The following is a 21,744-nucleotide window of genomic DNA, read 5'->3' as shown; positions in this document are numbered from 1 at the left end:
CCCACACTCCCTGTCCCCTCCCCTTCCCAGTGCTGTGCGCCGTGGTGGGTGCGGCGGAGGTGCCCTCTGGTCTACCCCTTACCCCCACCCTCTCAGTGTGGGAGGGGAAACCCCGGGGCTGTCACCGGCCTGGAATAAAGAGGAAGCCGCCGCAGAGACATTGTGAATGGTAAGAGCCAGTCTGCACGTTGTGTGGTGGTGTGTACGGCAGCTGCAGCGGGGAGGGCAGCTGCCACAGTGCTGCCTATCTGACTGTATGCAGCTGCCACAGTGCTGCCTATCTGACTGTACGCAGCTGTCACAGTGCTGCCTATCTGACTGTACGCAGCTGCCACAGTGCTGCCTATCTGACTGTATGCAGCTGCCACAGTGCTGCCTATCTGACTGTACGCAGCTGCCACAGTGCTGCCTATCTGACTGTACGCAGCTGCCACAGTGCTGCCTATCTGACTGTATGCAGCTGCCACAGTGCTGCCTATCTGACTGTATGCAGCTGCCACAGTGCTGCCTATCTGACTGTATGCAGCTGCCACAGTGCTGCCTATCTGACTGTATGCAGCTGCCACAGTGCTGCCTATCTGACTGTATGCAGCTGCCACAGTGCTGCCTATCTGACTGTATGCAGCTGCCACAGTGCTGCCTATCTGACTGTACGCAGCTGTCACAGTGCTGCCTATCTGACTGTACGCAGCTGTCACAGTGCTGCCTATCTGACTGTACGCAGCTGCCACAGTGCTGCCTATCTGACTGTATGCAGCTGCCACAGTGCTGCCTATCTGACTGTATGCAGCTGCCACAGTGCTGCCTATCTGACTGTATGCAGCTGCCACAGTGCTGCCTATCTGACTGTATGCAGCTGCCACAGTGCTGCCTATCTGACTGTACGCAGCTGTCACAGTGCTGCCTATCTGACTGTACGCAGCTGTCACAGTGCTGCCTATCTGACTGTACGCAGCTGCCACAGTGCTGCCTATCTGACTGTATGCAGCTGCCAGTGCTGCCTATCTGACTGTATGCAGCTGCCACAGTGCTGCCTATCTGACTGTATGCAGCTGCCACAGTGCTGCCTATCTGACTGTATGCAGCTGCCACAGTGCTGCCTATCTGACTGTATGCAGCTGCCACAGTGCTGCCTATCTGACTGTACGCAGCTGTCACAGTGCTGCCTATCTGACTGTACGCAGCTGCCACAGTGCTGCCTATCTGACTGTATGCAGCTGCCAGTGCTGCCTATCTGACTGTATGCAGCTGCCACAGTGCTGCCTATCTGACTGTATGCAGCTGCCACAGTGCTGCCTATCTGACTGTATGCAGCTGCCACAGTGCTGCCTATCTGACTGTATGCAGCTGCCACAGTGCTGCCTATCTGACTGTATGCAGCTGCCTATCTGACTGTATGCAGCTGCCACAGTGCTGCCTATCTGACTGTATGCAGCTGCCACAGTGCTGCCTATCTGACTGTATGCAGCTGCCACAGTGCTGCCTATCTGACTGTATGCAGCTGCCTATCTGACTGTATGCAGCATCCATAGGGCTGCTTATCTGACTGTATGCAGCTGCCACAGTGCTGCCTATCTGACTGTATGCAGCTGCCACAGTGCTGCCTATCTGACTGTACGCAGCTGCCACAGTGCTGCCTATCTGACTGTATGCAGCTGCCACAGTGCTGCCTATCTGACTATATGCAGCTGCCACAGTGCTGCCTATCTGACTGTATGCAGCTGCCACAGTGCTGCCTATCTGACTGTATGCAGCTGCCACAGTGCTGCCTATCTGACTGTATGCAGCTGCCACAGTGCTGCCTATCTGACTGTATGCAGCTGCCACAGTGCTGCCTATCTGACTGTATGCAGCTGCCACAGTGCTGCCTATCTGACTGTATGCAGCTGCCACAGTGCTGCCTATCTGACTGTATGCAGCTGCCACAGTGCTGCCTATCTGACTGTATGCAGCTGCCACAGTGCTGCCTATCTGACTGTATGCAGCTGCCACAGTGCTGCCTATCTGACTGTATGCAGCTGCCACAGTGCTGCCTATCTGACTGTATGCAGCTGCCACAGTGCTGCCTATCTGACTGTATGCAGCTGCCACAGTGCTGCCTATCTGACTGTATGCAGCTGCCACAGTGCTGCCTATCTGACTGTATGCAGCTGCCACAGTGCTGCCTATCTGACTGTATGCAGCTGCCACAGTGCTGCCTATCTGACTGTATGCAGCTGCCACAGTGCTGCCTATCTGACTGTATGCAGCTGCCACAGTGCTGCCTATCTGACTGTATGCAGCTGCCACAGTGCTGCCTATCTGACTGTATGCAGCTGCCACAGTGCTGCCTATCTGACTGTATGCAGCTGCCTATCTGACTATGCAGCTGCCACAGTGCTGTGTATCTGACTGTATGCAGCTAGCTGTGCTACATGTGTATATATATATATATATATATATATATATATATATATATATATATATATATATATATATATATATATATACACTCACTGGCCACTTTATTAGGTACACCATGCTAGTAACGGGTTGGACCCCTTTTGCCTTCAGAACTGCCTCAATTCTTCGTGGCATAGATTCAACAAGGTGCTGGAAGCATTCCTCAGAGATTTTGGTCCATATTGACATGATGGCATCACACAGTTGCCGCAGATTTGTCGGCTGCACATCCCAAAGATGCTCCATACAAGGCAGGATGGATCCATGCTTTCATGTTGTTTACGCCAAATTCTGACCCTACCATCCGAATGTCGCAGCAGAAATCGAGACTCATCAGACCAAGCAACGTTTTTCCAATCTTCTACTGTCCAATTTCGATGAGCTTGTGCAAATTGTAGCCTCAGTTTCCTGTTCTTAGCTGAAAGGAGTGGTACCTGGTGTGGTCTTCTGCTGCTGTAGCCCATCTGCCTCAAAGTTCGACGCACTGTGCGTTCAGAGATGCTCTTAGGCCTACCTTGGTTGTAACGGGTGGCGATTTGAGTCACTGTTGCCTTTCTATCAGCTCGAACCAGTCTGCCCATTCTCCTCTGACCTCTGGCATCAACAAGGCATTTCCGCCCACAGAACTGCCGCTCACTGGATTTTTTTTCTTTTTCGGACCATTCTCTGTAAACCCTAGAGATGGTTGTGCGTGAAAATCCCAGTAGATCAGCAGTTTCTGAAATACTCAGACCAGCCCTTCTGGCACCAACAACCATGCCACATTCAAAGGCACTCAAATCACCTTTCTTCCCCATACTGATGCTCGGTTTGAACTGCAGGAGATTGTCTTGACCATGTCTACATGCCTAAATGCACTGAGTTGCCGCCATGTGATTGGCTGATTAGAAATTAAGTGTTAACAAGAAGTTGGACAGGTGTACCTAATAAAGTGGCCAGTGAGTGTATATATTAATACTTAGCTATTGTAGTATACTTATGTGTCATTTGTTATATCATGGACACACGCACACACCTGGGCACAACACACACACCTAGGCACGAATCTGCATCGGCACATCTGGACACATGCACAAATATCTGCATGGACACACATGTGGACACATACACCTGGGTACGAATCTGCACACACACCTGCACGGGCACACATGTGGACACACACACCTGCACAGACACATACCTGCATGGACACACATCTGGGCACACACACCCATACACCTCCCCACCCCTTCCCTCAACAATTAAATTGCAATACCAAGAAGGAGCATTATGGAAATCACAGGATAGGCATGTTAATGATATGCAAATGAAGAAGAAATGAAAACAAAATTTTCAAAACAACTTGATTAATTCAGTATTAAGTATGATGTCCTCATTCAACATTCCTCGCACTTACACGCCTTGGCATACTGTCAATCAGGTTATTTCAGATGGGTGAGGAATGTTTGGCCACATTGAATACACCCGTGTAAATCATCAAGATCTGCCGGCAGCTCCCTCTGCGATTACCGAATAATGAAGTGCTAGATATGCTCAAAGGGAGACGCTGCAGGCCATTATAGCACGTTTAGGCTATGTGCACACGCTGCGGAATGGTGTGCGGATTTTTCCGAATTGATTTTGGTAAATCCGCAGGTAAACCGCACTGCGGATTTACCGTGAATTTACCGCGGTTTTTGTGTGGATTCCACCTGCGGTTTTACGCCTGCGGATTCCTATTGAGGAGCAGGTGTAAACCGCTGCAGAATTCACTGCGGGACACTTTTAAAAAATGGCCATACTTCTGGTTCCATAGCTAAATCAATGTAACAGAGAGCTATTACTGTACCTGGACTGAAGACTAGAAGAGTCCAGCTACTGTACATTATACTACCACATCATAATCCTGGGAGTAGGGCGGTTGTTATGTTCTATTATGAAGGCCTCTTCATTGACTAAACACCACCATTCTCAAAGCAATCATGGCACACAGCAAAATGACAATGGTGGCTGGCTAGAATGAAGGTCTTGGCTTTTGTCTTGGATACAACGCTAAATATAAATTGGCCTAGTGAAAACATGGGCGATGTTATGAAGAGACCTTCACCAAGACAACGTGAAAGTGTCCCAGGACACAATTTTCAACAAAGCTACAAGCTGTGTTGCTCGTGCTACTATGAGCGGCCATGTACGTGCTATCTGCTCTGCAACATCGCCAGACTGGTATACCATTGAACATATTTGGGACATCATTAGTCGGCAATTACAACGGGAGCTGCCAGCAGGGGATTGTGATGATTTGCCCAAATGCATTTTGCATGGTAGAATATTCCTCAGACAACCAGTAATAACCTCATTGATACCATGACAAGGTGTGTAACTGTGAGGATGTCTGTGTGTTACTCATACTCCATACTGAATAAATCAAGATGTTTTAAAAATGTTATTTCCATTTTTCATCATTTGCTTATATTATCATTTCTATTAATCCAGTGATTTCCATAATACCACGACTTTTCTTTCTCAGTTTTGCATTTTTATTGCTGAGGAGTATATTTATAATCTCTGTATATATCTCTTTACTGTATCTGTTATCTATTTTAGCTCTGTTTTCACAGTTTATTGTATAAGAATAATGATACTTTTTTAGCTACTCTCCATTAAAAAATATTAAGGGTGTTCCAATATTTTCAGGTGACCAAGTGTTAAGTTCCCACAATGAGTTTTTGGTGAATTTTTGATGCAGTATAATTTCAAAATCTTTGATTTGAATTCTCATGCTCACTGTGCTTTTTTTATGCTGCGTAAACTGACCTGCTGTGTATTTTTTGAAATCCTCAACATATTAATTTTGCTTGTAAGGTATGCTGAGTTTTATGTGCAGATTTTCCCCATAGAATTCAGATAAATACACACTAAGGCCAATTTCACACGTCCTGATATTTCCGGTATCGGAGATGTCAGTGTCCGTGTGTGTAATACTTGCGGCACACATTTGGCAACCGTGTGCCGCATCAGTACCATACGGACAGGCACCAGGGAAGAAGCAGTACAGTTAGATCTGTTTCTCGGCACCAGGCTCTGAAGACGGCTCTCATCATTCTCCCCTGCTCTGCCGGCGATCAACGCAAGCAGGGGAGAATGATGAGAGTGGTATTCAAGTGAGAACAGTGACAGCAGGAGCTGCTGAAGGTAGTATTCCTTACCCACCACCTGCGCTATAAATAAATAAATGAAAAAAAAACGGCGTGGGTTCCCCTGTATTTTCTATAACCAGCCAAGCAAAACTGACAGCTGGGAGCTGCAACTAGAATTGAGCGAATTTGATCGGGTCCCTGCTTATTCTTCAAGCTATAGCCCTTACCGGATAAGCTGCAGAGGGAACCTGGATACATGAAGTGCACCAGTTGATCAGCTGTCCGGTGCCACAGCGGCATGTGTCGCAGCTGTTTCACTGTCCCATCATCTGCATGGAGAGCCTGTGTGTTGGACTCTCCATGCATGTGCTGTGACAGTGATACAGCTGCGACACATGCAGCTGCTGCGCCGGACAGCTGATCAGCCGGCTCACTCCATGTATCCGGCTTCCCTCTGCTGCTTATTCGGCAAGCGCTGTAGCTTGCCAAATCAGCAGGGACCCAATCAAATTCACTCAACTCTAGCTGCAACCCTCAACTGTCAGCTTCAGCAAGGCTGGTTATCAAAAATAATAATAGTTTTTTTTAAATTATTTAAATAAATAATTTAAATAAACGGTGTGGGGGCCCTCCCATTTTTGACAACCAGCCTTGCGAAAGCTCACAGCTGGGGGCTAGTATTCTAAGGCTGGTAAGGGGCCATGTATATTGACCTACCCCCCAAGCCTAAAAATAGCAGCCCACAGCTGCCCAGAGAAGGCACATCTATTAGATGCGCTAATTCTGGCACTTTGCCCGGCTCTTCCCACTTGCCCTATAGCGGTGGCAAGTGGGGTTCATATTTGTGGGGTTGATGTGACCTTTGTATTGTCAGGTGACATCAAGCCCACAGCTTAGTAATGGAGAAGCGTCTATAAGACACCTATCCATTACTATCCTATAGTTATATGGAAAATAAAGACACAGTCAGAATAAAGTCTTCTATTAGAAATAAAACAAAACACAGTTTTCCATTCTTATTTAAAAATAACAAACACAGCTATACTCATCTAACACCCAATTCCACTCAATCCCTCGTCTCCTGTAATAAAACTAAAATAAAAAACACCAATGTCAGTCACCTGTCCATCGTTCTGTCCCACACCGTAATCCATTTCTGGGGGATTAATAGTTTTCAACCTGGACGGTGCCAAGATGACACCATCCAGGCTGAGAACCACTGGTGAATGAGCTGCTGCGAGCGCAGCATCATTGATCAGTGGTGACATCATCGTGGTTACCGTCGGTCAGTGATGCAGCATTCCCAGCAGGGCTGAACTGCGATGACCTCAGCACCGTGGGAAAAAGTCAGTGATGAGGTCACCATAGTTCAGCTCAGTGAGTTCGCAGCAGATCACGGTGAGATCGTTGCCTGCTGTCATTGTTCTCACTTGAATATAACTCTCATCATTCTCGCCTGCTCGAGCTAATCGCCGGCAGAGCAGGGGAGAATGATGAGAGCCATCTTCAGCACCCGGCACCAGGGAACAGTGCCTACTCTACCACTTCTTCCCTGTTGCCGGTGCATGTCACTTGGATGACATCCTTGTGTGTCATCCATGTGCATGTGTGTGGGAGGTTTTGCGGCCCATGCTGATTGTAAAAAATGGACATGTCAGTGTGTTTTGCCCACGGACAGACATAACAAGACATAATAAAAAGAGACAAATACCAAAGCGTCCAAAACGTGAGAAAAAGTAAAATTAAAAAATAAACTTAAAAACACAATGAAAAAAATTAGATGATGCAGAAATGTTAAAGAGAATTAACTTAAAAAACTAATCAAATACCCATCATGTGGAAGTAGATTTACAGGTACAATCTTTCTTTAGAACAAACCAAGATTTCTTTATATTGTGCTTAATAACCACTGCAAGTTTTAATGAGCTTTAGGGCTCATACTCACATGCGAGAAACTCGGATGGGTCTCGCACGTCAATACCCAGCACTCAGATCGGAGTGTGCGGCCACATAGCAATACATGCAGCCGCACGTTCCGCTCCTGAGTGCTGGGTGCACTGCCGGGTATTGACGTGCGAGGCTCATCTGAGTCTCTCGCATGTGAGTATGAGCCCTTAAAGGGAATCTGTCAGCATGATTTCACACCCCAAACTACTTATGTAGCTCTTTCAAAGAGAAGTCTAGCAATACCTTTACATGGCCATTTTGTTTCTCCATTACTGAGAAATCAGCATTTGAATTGCTATGCAAATGAGGCTGAAGATCTGAGGCTTACGTCACTCCAGCTCTATTCCTCACCCACTGTCGCCTTCTTCTGTTTGAGCTCCTTTTTCTGAACCTGAAGTCATGTAGCATAGAGTCAAGCAGGAGGCGGTGGTGCTGGGTGGGGAATAGAGCCCAAATCCACAACTTATCAATTTCTGTTCCAAATTTTCATCATTGATTTCATCCCTTTCAAAATAGGATAATGAAATATGTACATTACATTACATTACATGTTTGTTTTTTCCCCCAAGACCTTTCTTTAATAATTTGGCGCAGCTTCTGAACTTGGTGATTGGATTTTTAGTGATAGTACAAAGGTGCCATTATTTTATCCTGTTTGTCATTGCTGCAATATATGTACCGGTAAATATATACACAATGATGAGGGAATGTAATAATCGAGAAGGGTTTGCCCAACTAATAAACAACCCCTTTAAGATATTCTTATTTGACAAGATTTACATTTCATTTTTTGTTCGGTCATGAAAAACGTGCCTTTTTTTATTTCACTTGTGTTGGATCCATTTTTTGGTCCATGTGTTGGTTTTTGCAATTCGCTCGTCATCTGTTTTTTTTTGTAGGAAAATATAAATTTATAGCTTCCTCCATTAACTAGTCAGTGAAAAATGAACAGCAATGGGATGGCAAATTGATGGCAGTGTTTACCGGATGCAGGGAACACAAACATAAAAGACCCCTCAGATAATCATTTTCTCTTCTATTTATGGGGAAGTTTTAGGAGATTTGTATGTATTATTAATACATACTCACAATATTGTTTCTCGTCACTGAAAACAATTCTCCTATTCTAGTAAGGCAAAACGCTAAGTTATAAGAAAGAGGTGGTGCAGCGCCCAGGGGTCAGGTACAGTCTGCAGTATCACTTGGAGATGAGCGTGGTAGGAGGGCAGCCTGGTATTGCATTGCACTACGGAGAAATGTCATACTACTTCACAATACAACCGAACAAGCAATTTCATTGTCCAGTGCTGGGCCGCTTTCCTACTCATATCTATGACTTCTGCAATAAACAGACAGTGAACCGAATCATCAGTGCATTATTCCTCCCAGAGGAGACATATTCTCATGTTATGACCGACTCCTCTATCTTTCCTTCAAGTTAGATATTAAAATACTAATTGGTATAACAACAATAGGGCATGTGAACACGGGGTTAGCTAGATGCCGGCGCAGGTGCCAAATTGTCAAAGATGAAGCCTCTTCAGGAAAACACTGGCAGTCGTCCATAGACGTCATTTTGATATCGCTGTGCATTATGTTTTTGTGACACTTTTTCAGGCAGATTCTTGTCAGAATCCACCTGAAAAACACATCATGTACATGTTTAGATATTTACGGCATGAACAGAGGATATGCCATAAATGTCTGATATATGCTGTTACATAATGTGGACTCCTGGCTTAGTTGGATCCTCTAAGCTGAAGGTCCGGGTTTTTTTTCAAATTTAATCTATCACCACCTTTAGGGTACGCTCACATGAGACTCGTCTATTCAGGTGTATGGGAGCGCAAAAAAAAGAAAGTGATCACTTTTTATTATTTTATCATTATTTCTATGCAGTCATGTGAACTTGGCCTAATGTGCATCCTAAATGCAGCATAATACATGGTGATCCATTTATATGGATACACCTGTTTATAAAGTTGCATTAAAAAATGGCTGACTTCAAAATGGCCGCCATGGTCACCACCCATCTTGAAAAGTTTCCCCCTCCCATATACTAATGTGCCACAAACAGAAAGTTGATATCACCAACCGTTCCCATTTTATTTAGGTGTATCCATATACATAGCCCACCCTGTATAATGGTAGACATGTTGATTTCAGTTTGTTTCCTGTAATAAGTGTCTATCTTGTAGTTTTACAAAAATGAACATTTCACCGTTTTTGTGAGGAAGCAATCCACTCCATTTTTGAGCCACACGAGTGGAGTCCTCGGCATCCATGAGTTTCTGCCTTAATCCACCCTCCAGGTACAGATTGAACACTTTCCCCCCAATGTGCATTAATAAGGAGAAAGTTGTCAGTCAACAGTAAGGGGCAGAGTTATCCTAGCATCTCATAAATATGAGCGCTGCAAGTAATAAGGTGTAAAGTTCTCCTAAAGCTACAGGACAGACACATGTAACATATGAAACTCCCAGATCCTCATTATCAGAGGGGGCATTGTTAAGGTGGTAACAGATTCCCCTTTAAGAGGTATGTGCATGCCATACGTAATCACTAATTGGTATAACAACAATAGGGCATGTGAAGACGGGGTCAGCTAGATGCCGGCGCAGGTGCCAAATTGTCAAAGATGAAGCCTCTTCAGGAAAACACTGGCAGTCGTCCGAAGACGTCATTTTGATATCGCTGTGCATTATGTTTTTGTGACACTTTTTCAGGCAGATTCCTGTCAGAATCCACCTGAAAAACACACCATGTACATGTTTAGATATTTATGGCATGAACAGAGGATATGCCATAAATGTCTGATATATGCTGTTACATAATGTGGACTCCTGGCTTAGTTGGATCCTCTAAGCCGAAGGTCCGGGTTCAGCAAGTGCGTGATGCACGCAGGACACTGATAGCAGACAGTGGACCATTAAAAGAGGTACTGAAGACTGTAGGCAGATTGCAGAGTTACTGAAGACTAGAAATGGCCGCACACCTGGATGTTCGGGTTCGTGGGTTCGGCCAAACAGTTACAAAAAGTTCTGCTCTGGTACCCGGACCCCATTAACTTGAATGGTGGGCCCGAACATCCAGTGTTTGCTGCGCTGTCATGTGCATGACAGTGCTGAAAACGCTGCTTCTGATAGGCGGTGGTGTCAGTTGATAGGGCAACTACTCACATCATCTGACACCTGCTGCCGTTAATAACAGTGAGAGCAGGAGCGGCGCATGGGAGTATTCATCAGTCGCTCCTGCGCTGTAAATAAATAATCTAAAAAAATGGTGTGGATTCCCTGTATTTTTGTTAATCGGCCAGGCAAAACTCACAGCTGGGGGCTGCAACCCTCAGATGTCAGCTTCATCAAGGCTAGTTATCAAGAACAGAGGGGTCCTCACACCGTATTTTTTAATTATTTAAATAATATAAAAAAACAGCGTGCCCCCCTCTGTTTTTGACAACCAACCTTGCTAAAGCAGACAGCTGGGGGCTGGTATTCTCAGGCTGGTAAGGGCCCCTGGATATTGCCCCCCCCCCCCAGCCTAAAAATAGGAGCCTGCAGCTGCCCAGAAAAGGCAGATCCATTAGATTTGCAAATTCTGGCACTTTGCCCGGCTCTTCTCACTTGCCCTGTAGCGGTGGCAAGTGGGGTGATAGTTGGGTTGGTTGATGTCACCTTTGTATTGTCCGGTGACATCAAGCCCCAAGGTTAGGAATGGAGAGGCGTTAATAAGACGCTAACATTACTAACCTCATAACCACACTGTTTGAAGCACAGACACCAACAATAAAGTCGTTTAATTGAAAAAATGACAGACTTCTTTAATAATCTCAATTAAACCATACTTACGACCTCGCCTAATTTCTCCGAAGTCCTTGTCCTCCTGTAATAAACCAAAAATAAAAAACAATAATATCCCTCACCTGTCAGTCATTCGGTCTCACGCCGCATTCCATGTTTAGGGGAAAAACAGTTTTCAACCTGGACGGTGCCAAAATGCGACCGTCGAGGCTGAGAACCACTGGTGACTGAACGGCTGTGAGCGCAGCCTCAGTGACTGGAGGTGACGCCATCGAGTTTACCTACGGTCACTGAGGCTCTGTTCCCAGCCGGGATGAACTGCGGTGACCTTGCTGACATCCCCGCTGGCACTGTGAACTCTTACGGTGCTAGCGAGGATGTCACCCAGGTCACAACAGTTCAGCCCGGCTGGGAACGGAGCCTCGGTGACTGTAAGTAACCTCGAGGTTGCGCTCGCAGCAGTTCAGTCACCAGTGGTTCTCAGCCGCGACGGTAGAATTTTGGCACCGTCCAGGTTGAAAACTGTTTTTCCCCCAGACATGAATTACAACATGGGACAGATCGACTGACAGGTGAGGGATATTGTTGTTTTTTATTTTTGGTTTGGTTAGAAATCCGGGAACAGGTAGCTGACAGAACTGTTCAGTAACTAGAAAGATTGAAAACCATGGAAGCCGCAGGTATATACAGTGGGGCAAAAAAGTATTTAGTCAGTCAGCAATAGTGCAAGTTCCACAACTTAAAAAGGTGAGAGGCGTCTGTAATTTACATCATAGGTAGACCTCAACTATGGGAGACAAACTGAGAAAAAAAAATACAGAAAATCACATTGTCTGTTTTTTTATCATTTTATTTGCATACTAGCTGTACTACCCGGCTTCGCCCGGGGTAATAACTGCTGTTAGCAAAATAGAATGTGTTAACAAAAATGTATTCTGCACAAAAAAAACACAAAACAAATAGATAGAAATGTAATTATTAAAAGGCAAAAACTAAGCTAATAGAAGCATTTTACAACATATATTTCAACACCAGAGATATTCCACACAGATTTAACTAAATTGGCCAAGTAATGTGAAGTAATCTTCTACTACTTATTCGAGAGCCTTTTGATAAACGACATTCTTAGTTTTTCCTTCAGGTGCAAAGACAAACAGATTTTTGGCTGTTCCAACTCTTGAACAGGCCACATAAAGTTGACCATGAGAAAAGCATGGAGATTGTAAATCTAAGCTAGCTGAAGAGCCCGGCGTTGCCTGGGCATAGTAAATATCTGTGGTTAGTTATAGCACCTCACTTCTCTTATTTTCCCATCACGCCTCTCATTTTCCCCATCACATCTTTCATTTTCCCCCTCACATCTCTCATTTTCTCCCTCACACCTCTCATTTTCCCCCTCACTCCTCTTATTTTCCCCCTCACTCCTCTCATTCCCCCCTAACACTTGTCATTTCGACCTCACATCTGTCATTTTCCGATCACTCCACTATTTTCCCTCACTCCTCTCATTTTGCACTCACACCTTTTCATTTTCACCTCACACCTCTCATTTTCACCTCAGTATATACATGTTTGTCATCTCCCTTATATATAGTATACACCTGTATGTCATCTCCCCTGTATATAGTATATACATGTATGTCATCTCCCCTGTATATAGTATATACCTGCTGTGTGTCATCTCCCCTGTATATAGTATATACCTGTATGTCATCTCGTCCTATATATAGTATTTACCTGTATGTAATCTCCTCCTGTATATACCTGTGTGTCATCTCACCTATATATAGTATATATCTGGGTGGCATCTCCTCCTGTATATAGTATATACCTGTATGTCATCTCCTCCTATACATAGCATATACCTGTATGTCATCTCCTGTATATACTATATACCTGTAGGTAATCTGCTCCTGTATATAGTATATACCTGTATGTCATCTGCTGTATGTAGTATGTACCTGTATGTCATCTCCTCCTCTATATAGTATATACCTATGTGTCATGTCTCCTGTATATAGTATATATCTGTGTGTCATCTCCTCCTGCATATAGTATATACCTGTGTGTCATCTACCCTGTAAATAGTATATACCTGTGTGTCATCTCCTGTATATAGTATATATCTGTATGTCATCTCCTCCTGTATTAGACCTCGTTCACACGTTATTTGGTTAGTATTTTTAATTGGCAGCCTGATAAATCCCCAGCCAACAGTTAGCCCACCCCCTGGCAGTATATATTAGCTCACACATACACATAATAGACTGGTCATGTGACTGACAGCTGCCGGATTCCTATATGGTACATTTGTTGCTCTTGTAGTTTTTCAGCTTATTAATCAGATTTTTATTTTTGAAGGATAATACCAGACTTGTGTGTGTTTTAGGGCGAGTTTCGTGTGTCAAGTTGTGTGTGTTGAGTTGCGTGTGGCGACATGCATGTAGCGACTTTTGTGAGATGAGTTTTGTGTGGCGACATGCGTGTAGCAACTTTTTGTGTGTCGAGTTGCATGTGACAGGTTAGTGTAGCAAGTTGTGTGCAGCAAGTTTTGCGCATGGCGAGTTTTGCGCGTGGCGAGTTTTATGTGTGGTGCCTTTTGAGTATGTGCAAGTTTTGTGTGAGGCAACTTTTGCATGTGTTGCAACTTTTGTGCATGTGGCAATTTTTCCGCATGTGCAAGTTTTGCGTGTGGCGAGTTTTCCATGAGGTGAGTTTTGCATGTGTGGCGAGTTTTGAGCGGCGACTTTTGTGTTTCAACTTTTATGTGGCAAGGTTGGTGTATGTGTGGTGAAATGTGCGCTGAGGGTGGTATATGTGTTTGAGCACGTGGTAGTGTGTGGCGCATTTTGTGTGTGTGTTCATATCCCCGTGGTGGTGTGGTGATTATCCAATGTCGGGGCCCCACCTTAGCAACTGTACAGTATATACTCTTTGGCGCCATCGCTCTCATTCTTTAAGTCCCCCTTGTTCACATCTGGCAGCTGTTAATTTGCCTCCAACACTTTTCCTTTCATTTTTTCCCCATTATGTAGATAGGGGCAAAATTGTTTGGTGAATTGGAAAGCGCGGGGTTAAACTTTCACCTCACAACATAGCCTATGACGCTCTCGGGGTCCAGACGTGTGACTGTGCAAAATTTTGTGCCTGTAGCTGCGACGCCTCCAACACTTTTCCTTTCACTTTTTCCCCATTATGTAGATAGGGGCAAAATTGTTTGGTGAATTGGAAAGCGCGGGGTTAAAATTTCACCTCACAACATAGCCTATGACGCTCTCGGGGTCCAGACGTGTGACTGTGCAAAATTTTGTGGCTGTAGCTGCGACGGTTCAGATGCCAATCCCGGACATACATACACACATACATACACACATTCAGCTTTATATATTAGACTAGCTGTACTACCCGGCTTCGCCCGGGTTAATGACTGCTGTTAGCAAAATAGAATGTGTTAACAAAAATTTATTCTGCACACAAAAACCACAAAACAAATAGATAGAAATGTAATTATTAAAAGGCAAAAACTAAGCAAATAGAAGCATTTCACAACATATATTAGCTTTGTTATACTGAGAATGTCTTTGTTGCCTATATTAACCAATCAGAGCTCAGGTTAATTAACTGTAGCAAAATAGAAGCTGAGCTGTGATTGGTTGCTATTGGCAGCCTGATAAATCCCCAGCCAACAGGAAGCCCTCCCCCCTGGCAGTATATATTAGCTCACACATACACATAATAGACAGGTCATGTGACTGACAGCTGCCGTATTTCCTATATGGTACATTTGTTGCTCTTGTAGTTTGCTTATTAATCAGATTTTTATTTTTGAAGGACAATACCAGACTTGTGTGTGTTTTAGGGCGAGTTTTATGTGTCAAGTTGTGTGTGTTGAGTTGCGTGTGGCGACATGCATGTAGCGACTTTTGTGAGATGAGTTTTGTGTGGCGACATGCGTGTAGCAACATTTTGTGTGTTGAGTTGCATGTGACAGGTTAGTGTAGCAAGTTGTGTGCAGCAAGATTTGTGCATGGCGAGTTTTGCGCGTGGCGAGTTTTATGTGTGGTGCATTTTGAGTATGTGCAAGTTTTGTGTGAGGCAACTTTTGCATGTGGTGCAACTTTTGTACATGTGGCAATTTTTCTGTGTGTGCAAGTTTTGCATGAGGTGAGTTTTCCATGAGGTGAGTTTTGCACGTGTGGCGAGTTTTGCGTGAGCCTAGTTTTGCATATGGCGAGTTTTGCATGTAGCGAGTTTTGAGTGGTGACTTTTGTGTTTCGACTTTTATGTGGCGAGGTTGGTGTGTGTGTGTGGTGAAATGTGTGCTGAGGGTGGTATATGTGTTCAAGCACGTGGTAGTGTGTGGCGCATTTTGTGTTTGTGTTCATATCCCCGTGTGTGGTGAGTATCCCATGTCGGGGCCCCACCTTAGCAACTGTACGGTATATACTCTTTGTCGCCATCGCTCTCATTCTTTAAGTCCTCATTGTTCACATCTGGCAGCTGTCAATTTTCCTCCAACACTTTTCCCTTCACTTTTTCCCCATTATGTAGATAGGAGCAAAATTGTTTGGTGAATTGGAACGCGCGGGGTTAAAATTTCACCTCACAACATAGCCTATGACGCTCTCGGGGTCCAGACGTGTGACTGTGCAAAATTTTGTGGCTGTAGCTGCGACGGTACAGATGCCAATCCCGGACATACACACATACATACATACACACATTCAGCTTTATATATTAGATATACCTGTATGTAATCTCCTGTATATAGTATATACCTGTGTGTCATCTCACCTATATATAGTATATATCTGTGTGTCATCTCCTGTATATAGTATATACCTGTATGTCATCTCCTCCTATACATAGCATATACCTGTGTCATCTCCTCCTGTATATACTATATACCTGTAGGTAATCTGCTCCTGTATATAGTATATACCTGTGTGTCATCTCCTCCTGTATATAGTATATACCTGTATGTCATCTCCTCCTGTATGTAGTATGTACCTGTATGTCATCTCCTCCTCTATATAGTATATACCTGTGTGTCATCTCTCCTGTATATAGTATATATCTGTGTGTCATCTCCTCCTGTATATAGTATATACCTGTGTGTCATCTCCCCTGTAAATAGTATATACCTGTGTGTCATCTCCTGTATATAGTATATAGCTGTATGCCATCTCCTCCTGTATTAGCCCTCGTTCACACGTTATTTGGTCAGTATTTTTACCTCAGTATTTGTAAGCTAAAATGGCAGCCTGATAAATCCCCAGCCAACAGTAAGCCCACCCCCTGGCAGTATATATTAGCTCACACATACACATAATAGACTGGTCATGTGACTGACAGCTGCCGGATTCCTATATGGTACATTTGTTGTTCTTGTAGTTTGTCTGCTTATTAATCAGATTTTTATTTTTGAAGGATACCAGACTTGTGTGTGTTTTAGGGCGAGTTTCGTGTGTCAAGTTGTGTGTGTTGAGTTGCGTGTGGCGACATGCATGTAGCGACTTTTGTGAGATGAGTTTTGTGTGGCGACATGCGTGTAGCAACTTTTTGTGTGTCGAGTTGCATGTGACAGGTTAGTGTAGCAAGTTGTGTGCAGCAAGTTTTGCGCATGGCGAGTTTTGCGCGTGGCGAGTTTTATGTGTGGTGCCTTTTGAGTATGTGCAAGTTTTGTGTGAGGCAACTTTTGCATGTGTTGCAACTTTTGTGCATGTGGCAATTTTTCTGCGTGTGGCAATTTTTCTGCGTGTGCAAGTTTTGCGTGTGGCGAGTTTTGCACGTGTGGCGAGTTTTGCATGTGGAGAGTTTTGCGCGTGGCGAGTTTTGAGCGGCGACTTTTGTGTTTCTACTTTTATGTGGCGAGGTTGGTGTATGTGTGGTGAAATGTGCACTGAGGGTGGTATATGTGTTCGAGCACGTGGTAGTGTGTGGCGCATTTTGTGTGTGTGTTCATATCCCCGTGGTGGTGTGATTATCCCATGTTGGGGCCCCACCTTAGCAACTGTACAGTATATACTCTTTGGTGCCATCGCTGTCATTCTTTAAGTCCCCCTTGTTCACATCTGGCAGCTGTTAATTTGCCTCCAACACTTTTCCTTTCATTTTTTCCCCATTATGTAGATAGGGGCAAAATTGTTTGGTGACTTGGAAAGCGCGGGGTTAAAATTTCACCTCACAATATAGCTTTGACGCTCTCAGGGTCCAGACGTGTGACTGTGCAAAATTTTGTGCCTGTAGCTGCGACGCCTCCAACACTTTTCCTTTCACTTTTTCCCCATTATATAGATAGGGGCAAAATTGTTTGGTGAATTGGAAAGCGCGGGGTTAAAATTTCACCTCACAACATAGCCTATGACGCTCTCGGGGTCCAGACGTGTGACTGTGCAAAATTTTCTGGCTGTAGCTGCTACGGTTCAGATGCCAATCCCGGACATACATACATACATACATACACACACACACACATTCAGCTTTATATATTAGATTATGGTGGAAAATAAGTATTTGGTCAGAAACAAACAATCAAGATTTCTGGCTCTCACAGACCTGTAACTTCTTCTTTAAGAGTCTCCTCTTTCCTCCACTCATTACCTGTAGTAATGGCACCTGTTTAAACTTGGTATCAGTATAAAAAGACACCTGTGCACACCCTCAAACAGTCTGACTCCAAACTCCACTATGGTGAAGACCAAAGAGCTGTCAAAGGACACCAGAAACAAAATTGTAGCCCTGCACCAGGCTGGGAAGACTGAATCTGCAATAGCCAACCAGCTTGGAGTGAAGAAATCAACAGTGGGAGCAATAATTAGAAAATGGAAGACATTCAAGACCACTGATAATCTCCGTCGATCTGGGGCTCCACGCAAAATCCCACCCCGTGGGGTCAGAATGATCACAAGAACGGTGAGCAAAAATCCCAGAACCACGCGGGGGGACCTAGTGAATGAACTGCAGAGAGCTGGGACCAATGTAACAAGGCCTACCATAAGTAACACACTACGCCACCATGGACTCAGATCCTGCAGTGCCAGACGTGTCCCACTGCTTAAGCCAGTACATGTCCGGGCCCGTCTGAAGTTTGCTAGAGAGCATTTGGATGATCCAGAGGAGTTTTGGGAGAATGTCCTATGGTCTGATGAAACCAAACTGGAACTGTTTGGTAGAAACACAACTTGTCGTGTTTGGAGGAAAAAGAATACTGAGTTGCATCCATCAAACACCATACCTACTGTAAAGCATGGTGGTGGAAACATCATGCTTTGGGGCTGTTTCTCTGCAAAGGGGCCAGGACGACTGATCCGGGTACATGAAAGAATGAATGGGGCCATGTATCGTGAGATTTTGAGTGCAAACCTCCTTCCATCAGCAAGGGCATTGAAGATGAAACGTGGCTGGGTCTTTCAACATGACAATGATCCAAAGCACACCGCCAGGGCAACGAAGGAGTGGCTTCGTAAGAAGCATTTCAAGGTCCTGGAGTGGCCTAGCCAGTCTCCAGATCTCAACCCTATAGAAAGCCTTTGGAGGGAGTTGAAAGTCCGTGTTGCCAAGCGAAAAGCCAAAAACATCACTGCTCTAGAGGAGATCTGCATGGAGGAATGGGCCAACATACCAACAACAGTGTGTGGCAACCTTGTGAAGACTTACAGAAAACGTTTGACCTCTGTCGTTGCCAACAAAGGATGTATTACAAAGTATTGAGATGAAATTTTGTTTCTGACCAAATACTTATTTTCCACCATAATATGCAAATAAAATGATAAAAAAACAGACAATGTGATTTTCTGGATTTTTTTTTTCTCAGTTTGTCTCCCATAGTTGAGGTCAACCTATGATGTAAATTACAGACGCCTCTCATCTTTTTAAGTGGTGGAACTTGCACTATTGCTGACTGACTAAATACTTTTTTGCCCCACTGTATGAGACATTCAGGAAAATCTAGGCACTTAGCAGTGATATTGAAAAACACACATAACTCAGAGACTGGAACTACAGGTGTTTTGTAGACCAGGCATGTCAAACTCAGGGTACCCTGAGGGCCACATGAGTAACAAGAGGTTGTTGCGAGGGCCGCACACAGCAGCTAATGTCACACACGTATTGTAACAGCAGTCATGCCGTCATCCAGACACAGTGGATCCCGAAAATATAAGGATCTGCTCCTCCAAAGACCCAGGACCCCTCTAATACAAGGATCCGCTCTCTCTTCCAGATATACAAGACCCCCATAATGTAGTCATATGCTCCACCAGAGATGCAGGGGACCACATAATACCAGGATCTGTTCTTCCAGAGATTGCGGACCCCTATAATACAAGAATCTGCTCTCCATAGATCAGGACCCTCATATACGGGTTTGCTCTTCCAGAGACCCCCATGATGTAAGGATCTTGTCCTCCAGAAAAACAATAATCCCCATAAGGATCTGATCCTCCAGAGACACAAGGACCCCCATAATACAGGGATCTACTTCTCCGCATACACAGGACCCCTGTAATACAAGTCTCTGCTTTTCCATTGTCACAGGGCCCCATGGATCAGATCCTGGTACTATGGGGGTGTCTGTGTCAGACTGGAGGAGCAGATCCTCTTGTATTATGGGGGTCCCTATATTTCTGGAGGTGGAGGATCACATCCTGGTACTTCCACCTCCAGAAATATAAGGACCCCCATAATACAAGAGGATCTGCTCCTCCAGTCTGACACAGACACCCCCATAGTACAAGGATCTGCTCCTCCAGTCCTACACACCCACCCCCTATGCAGCAGGCAGGTTTCAGAGTCAGACTTCAGCTCCACCCGGTCCCCGTGGCCGCGGTCTGGAGCACGCCACTTACCACCGGCACCGACGACGTCACCTGGACTCTCCAACCACAAACTGAACACACAGCGAGTGCGAGTGAGACAGTGACGACGAGTCACCGGCGCTGCGGTGCAACGACCGTGAGTGACGACGAATGAACTGAAGCAGCCTGTCACACGCTCAGTGACGTCAGCCGCTGCTGGCGCTTCCCTGATGCGGAAGTGCCAGCGGCGGTAAGCGCCTCTCAGCAGCTGATCACGTAAGCAGGTCATATGCAGGGATATGGGCCAATGAATGAAGAGCCGGAAGTGCTGATCGTGACGTTTTGAGCATCTGCGGCTCAGCCTATTTGTGTTTAGACAAAGTTTGAGACTTTTGTGCGGGCCGCAGATATGCCTGTAAAGGGCCGCACGCGGCCCGCGGGACGCGTGTTTGACATGCCTGTTGTAGACTGTGGACGGGAACTGTGCACAGAGAAAGTAAAAGTCACATTAGAAAGTCTTAATACCAAGACACAGGTGTGTGCTAGGGAAGCCATATATAGGCCTAGGAAATACACACATGTTAGCACGCCGGGCTACTTGCGAACCCCAACGTGGAGCACAAGAAAGTCTAGCAGACCGGGGTGAGGGAAACAAAGCACAGATCCGCAACAGGTTTGTAACAGATGCCTGGGACTTGTATCCATCTGTAGACTGACCGCTGTATCTACAGTGGGGGAAATAAGTACCGTATTTGATCCCTTGCTGATTTTGTAAGTTTGCCCACTGACAAAGACATGAACAGTCTATGATTTTAAGGGTAGGCTGTTTTTAATATTGAGAGATAGAATATCAACAATAAAATCCAGAAAATCACATTGTATACAGTACAGACCAAAAGTTTGGACACGCCTTCTGATTTAAAGATTTTTCTGTATTTTCTTGACTATGAAAATTGTACATTCACACTGAAGGCATCAAAACTATGAAAAAACACATGTGGAATTATATACTTAACAAAAAAGTGTGAAACAACTGAAAATATATCTTATATTCTAATTACAAATTAGGAAAAAAAAAAAAAAACAGGAGGCGCTGCTTTATCACTTGAGGTTGATTGCTGCAAATATAGGGACGAACCCACTCCTATTCGTCCAAAAAGTTATATACAAAAGGGAAAGTTAAAATATTTGCGCTAAACTCCTCAATTTAAGATCATAAATTAAAAAAAAAAAAATAAAAAATGTGAATAAAAAACAAAATATGTTTCACGTAATATCCAAATGAATGGCAATCTGAAATTACCTGAGTGTCCAAGACTGTGTTCAGATCTTGCCTGTTATGTCTTCAAAAGGTCCTGCAGTTATGTGCTGTGAAGCATGCGGCTGGATCCTTATCTGTATAACTGTTCCATTAATGTCCAATGCCAGATCCCTGAGGAAGGAGTCAGAGACTCTGAAACGCGTAGGATAGTGTGGTCCTGTGTGCTCCTTGTAGCCGGTCACGTGATCACATCACGTGCCTGTGACGTCACGCAAGGTCCTGTACCTTGCCGGCTTTTTGCTTTCACATTAAGCTGCTTTTGCCAGTGCACGGCAGAGTTTGCATCTTCCAGGGGAACGCTAGTCACCGGCCGGGACAGC

General features: G+C 44.8%; 1 protein-coding gene across 3 annotated transcripts in view; it reads left to right on the top strand.

Moving 5' to 3' along the window:
• The first annotated feature begins 35 nt into the window (after positions 1 to 35).
• The window catches only part of ZDHHC3 (zDHHC palmitoyltransferase 3), a 121,462-nt gene continuing 99,753 nt past the window's right edge, over positions 36 to 21,744 (top strand). For 2 of the 3 annotated variants that reach the window (XM_077269102.1, XM_077269106.1), the window contains exon 1: positions 38 to 169. The gene's annotated coding sequence lies outside the window, so the exon portion shown is untranslated. Of the gene's footprint in view, positions 170 to 21,744 lie in introns of all 3 variants that reach the window. The other variant, XM_077269103.1, reaches the window with a different exon arrangement.

Source organism: Ranitomeya variabilis, chromosome 6 (assembly GCF_051348905.1).
Source record: "Ranitomeya variabilis isolate aRanVar5 chromosome 6, aRanVar5.hap1, whole genome shotgun sequence".
Taxonomy (NCBI): Eukaryota; Metazoa; Chordata; class Amphibia; order Anura; family Dendrobatidae; genus Ranitomeya; species Ranitomeya variabilis.
This window is presented reverse-complemented; position numbering and strand designations above follow the sequence as displayed.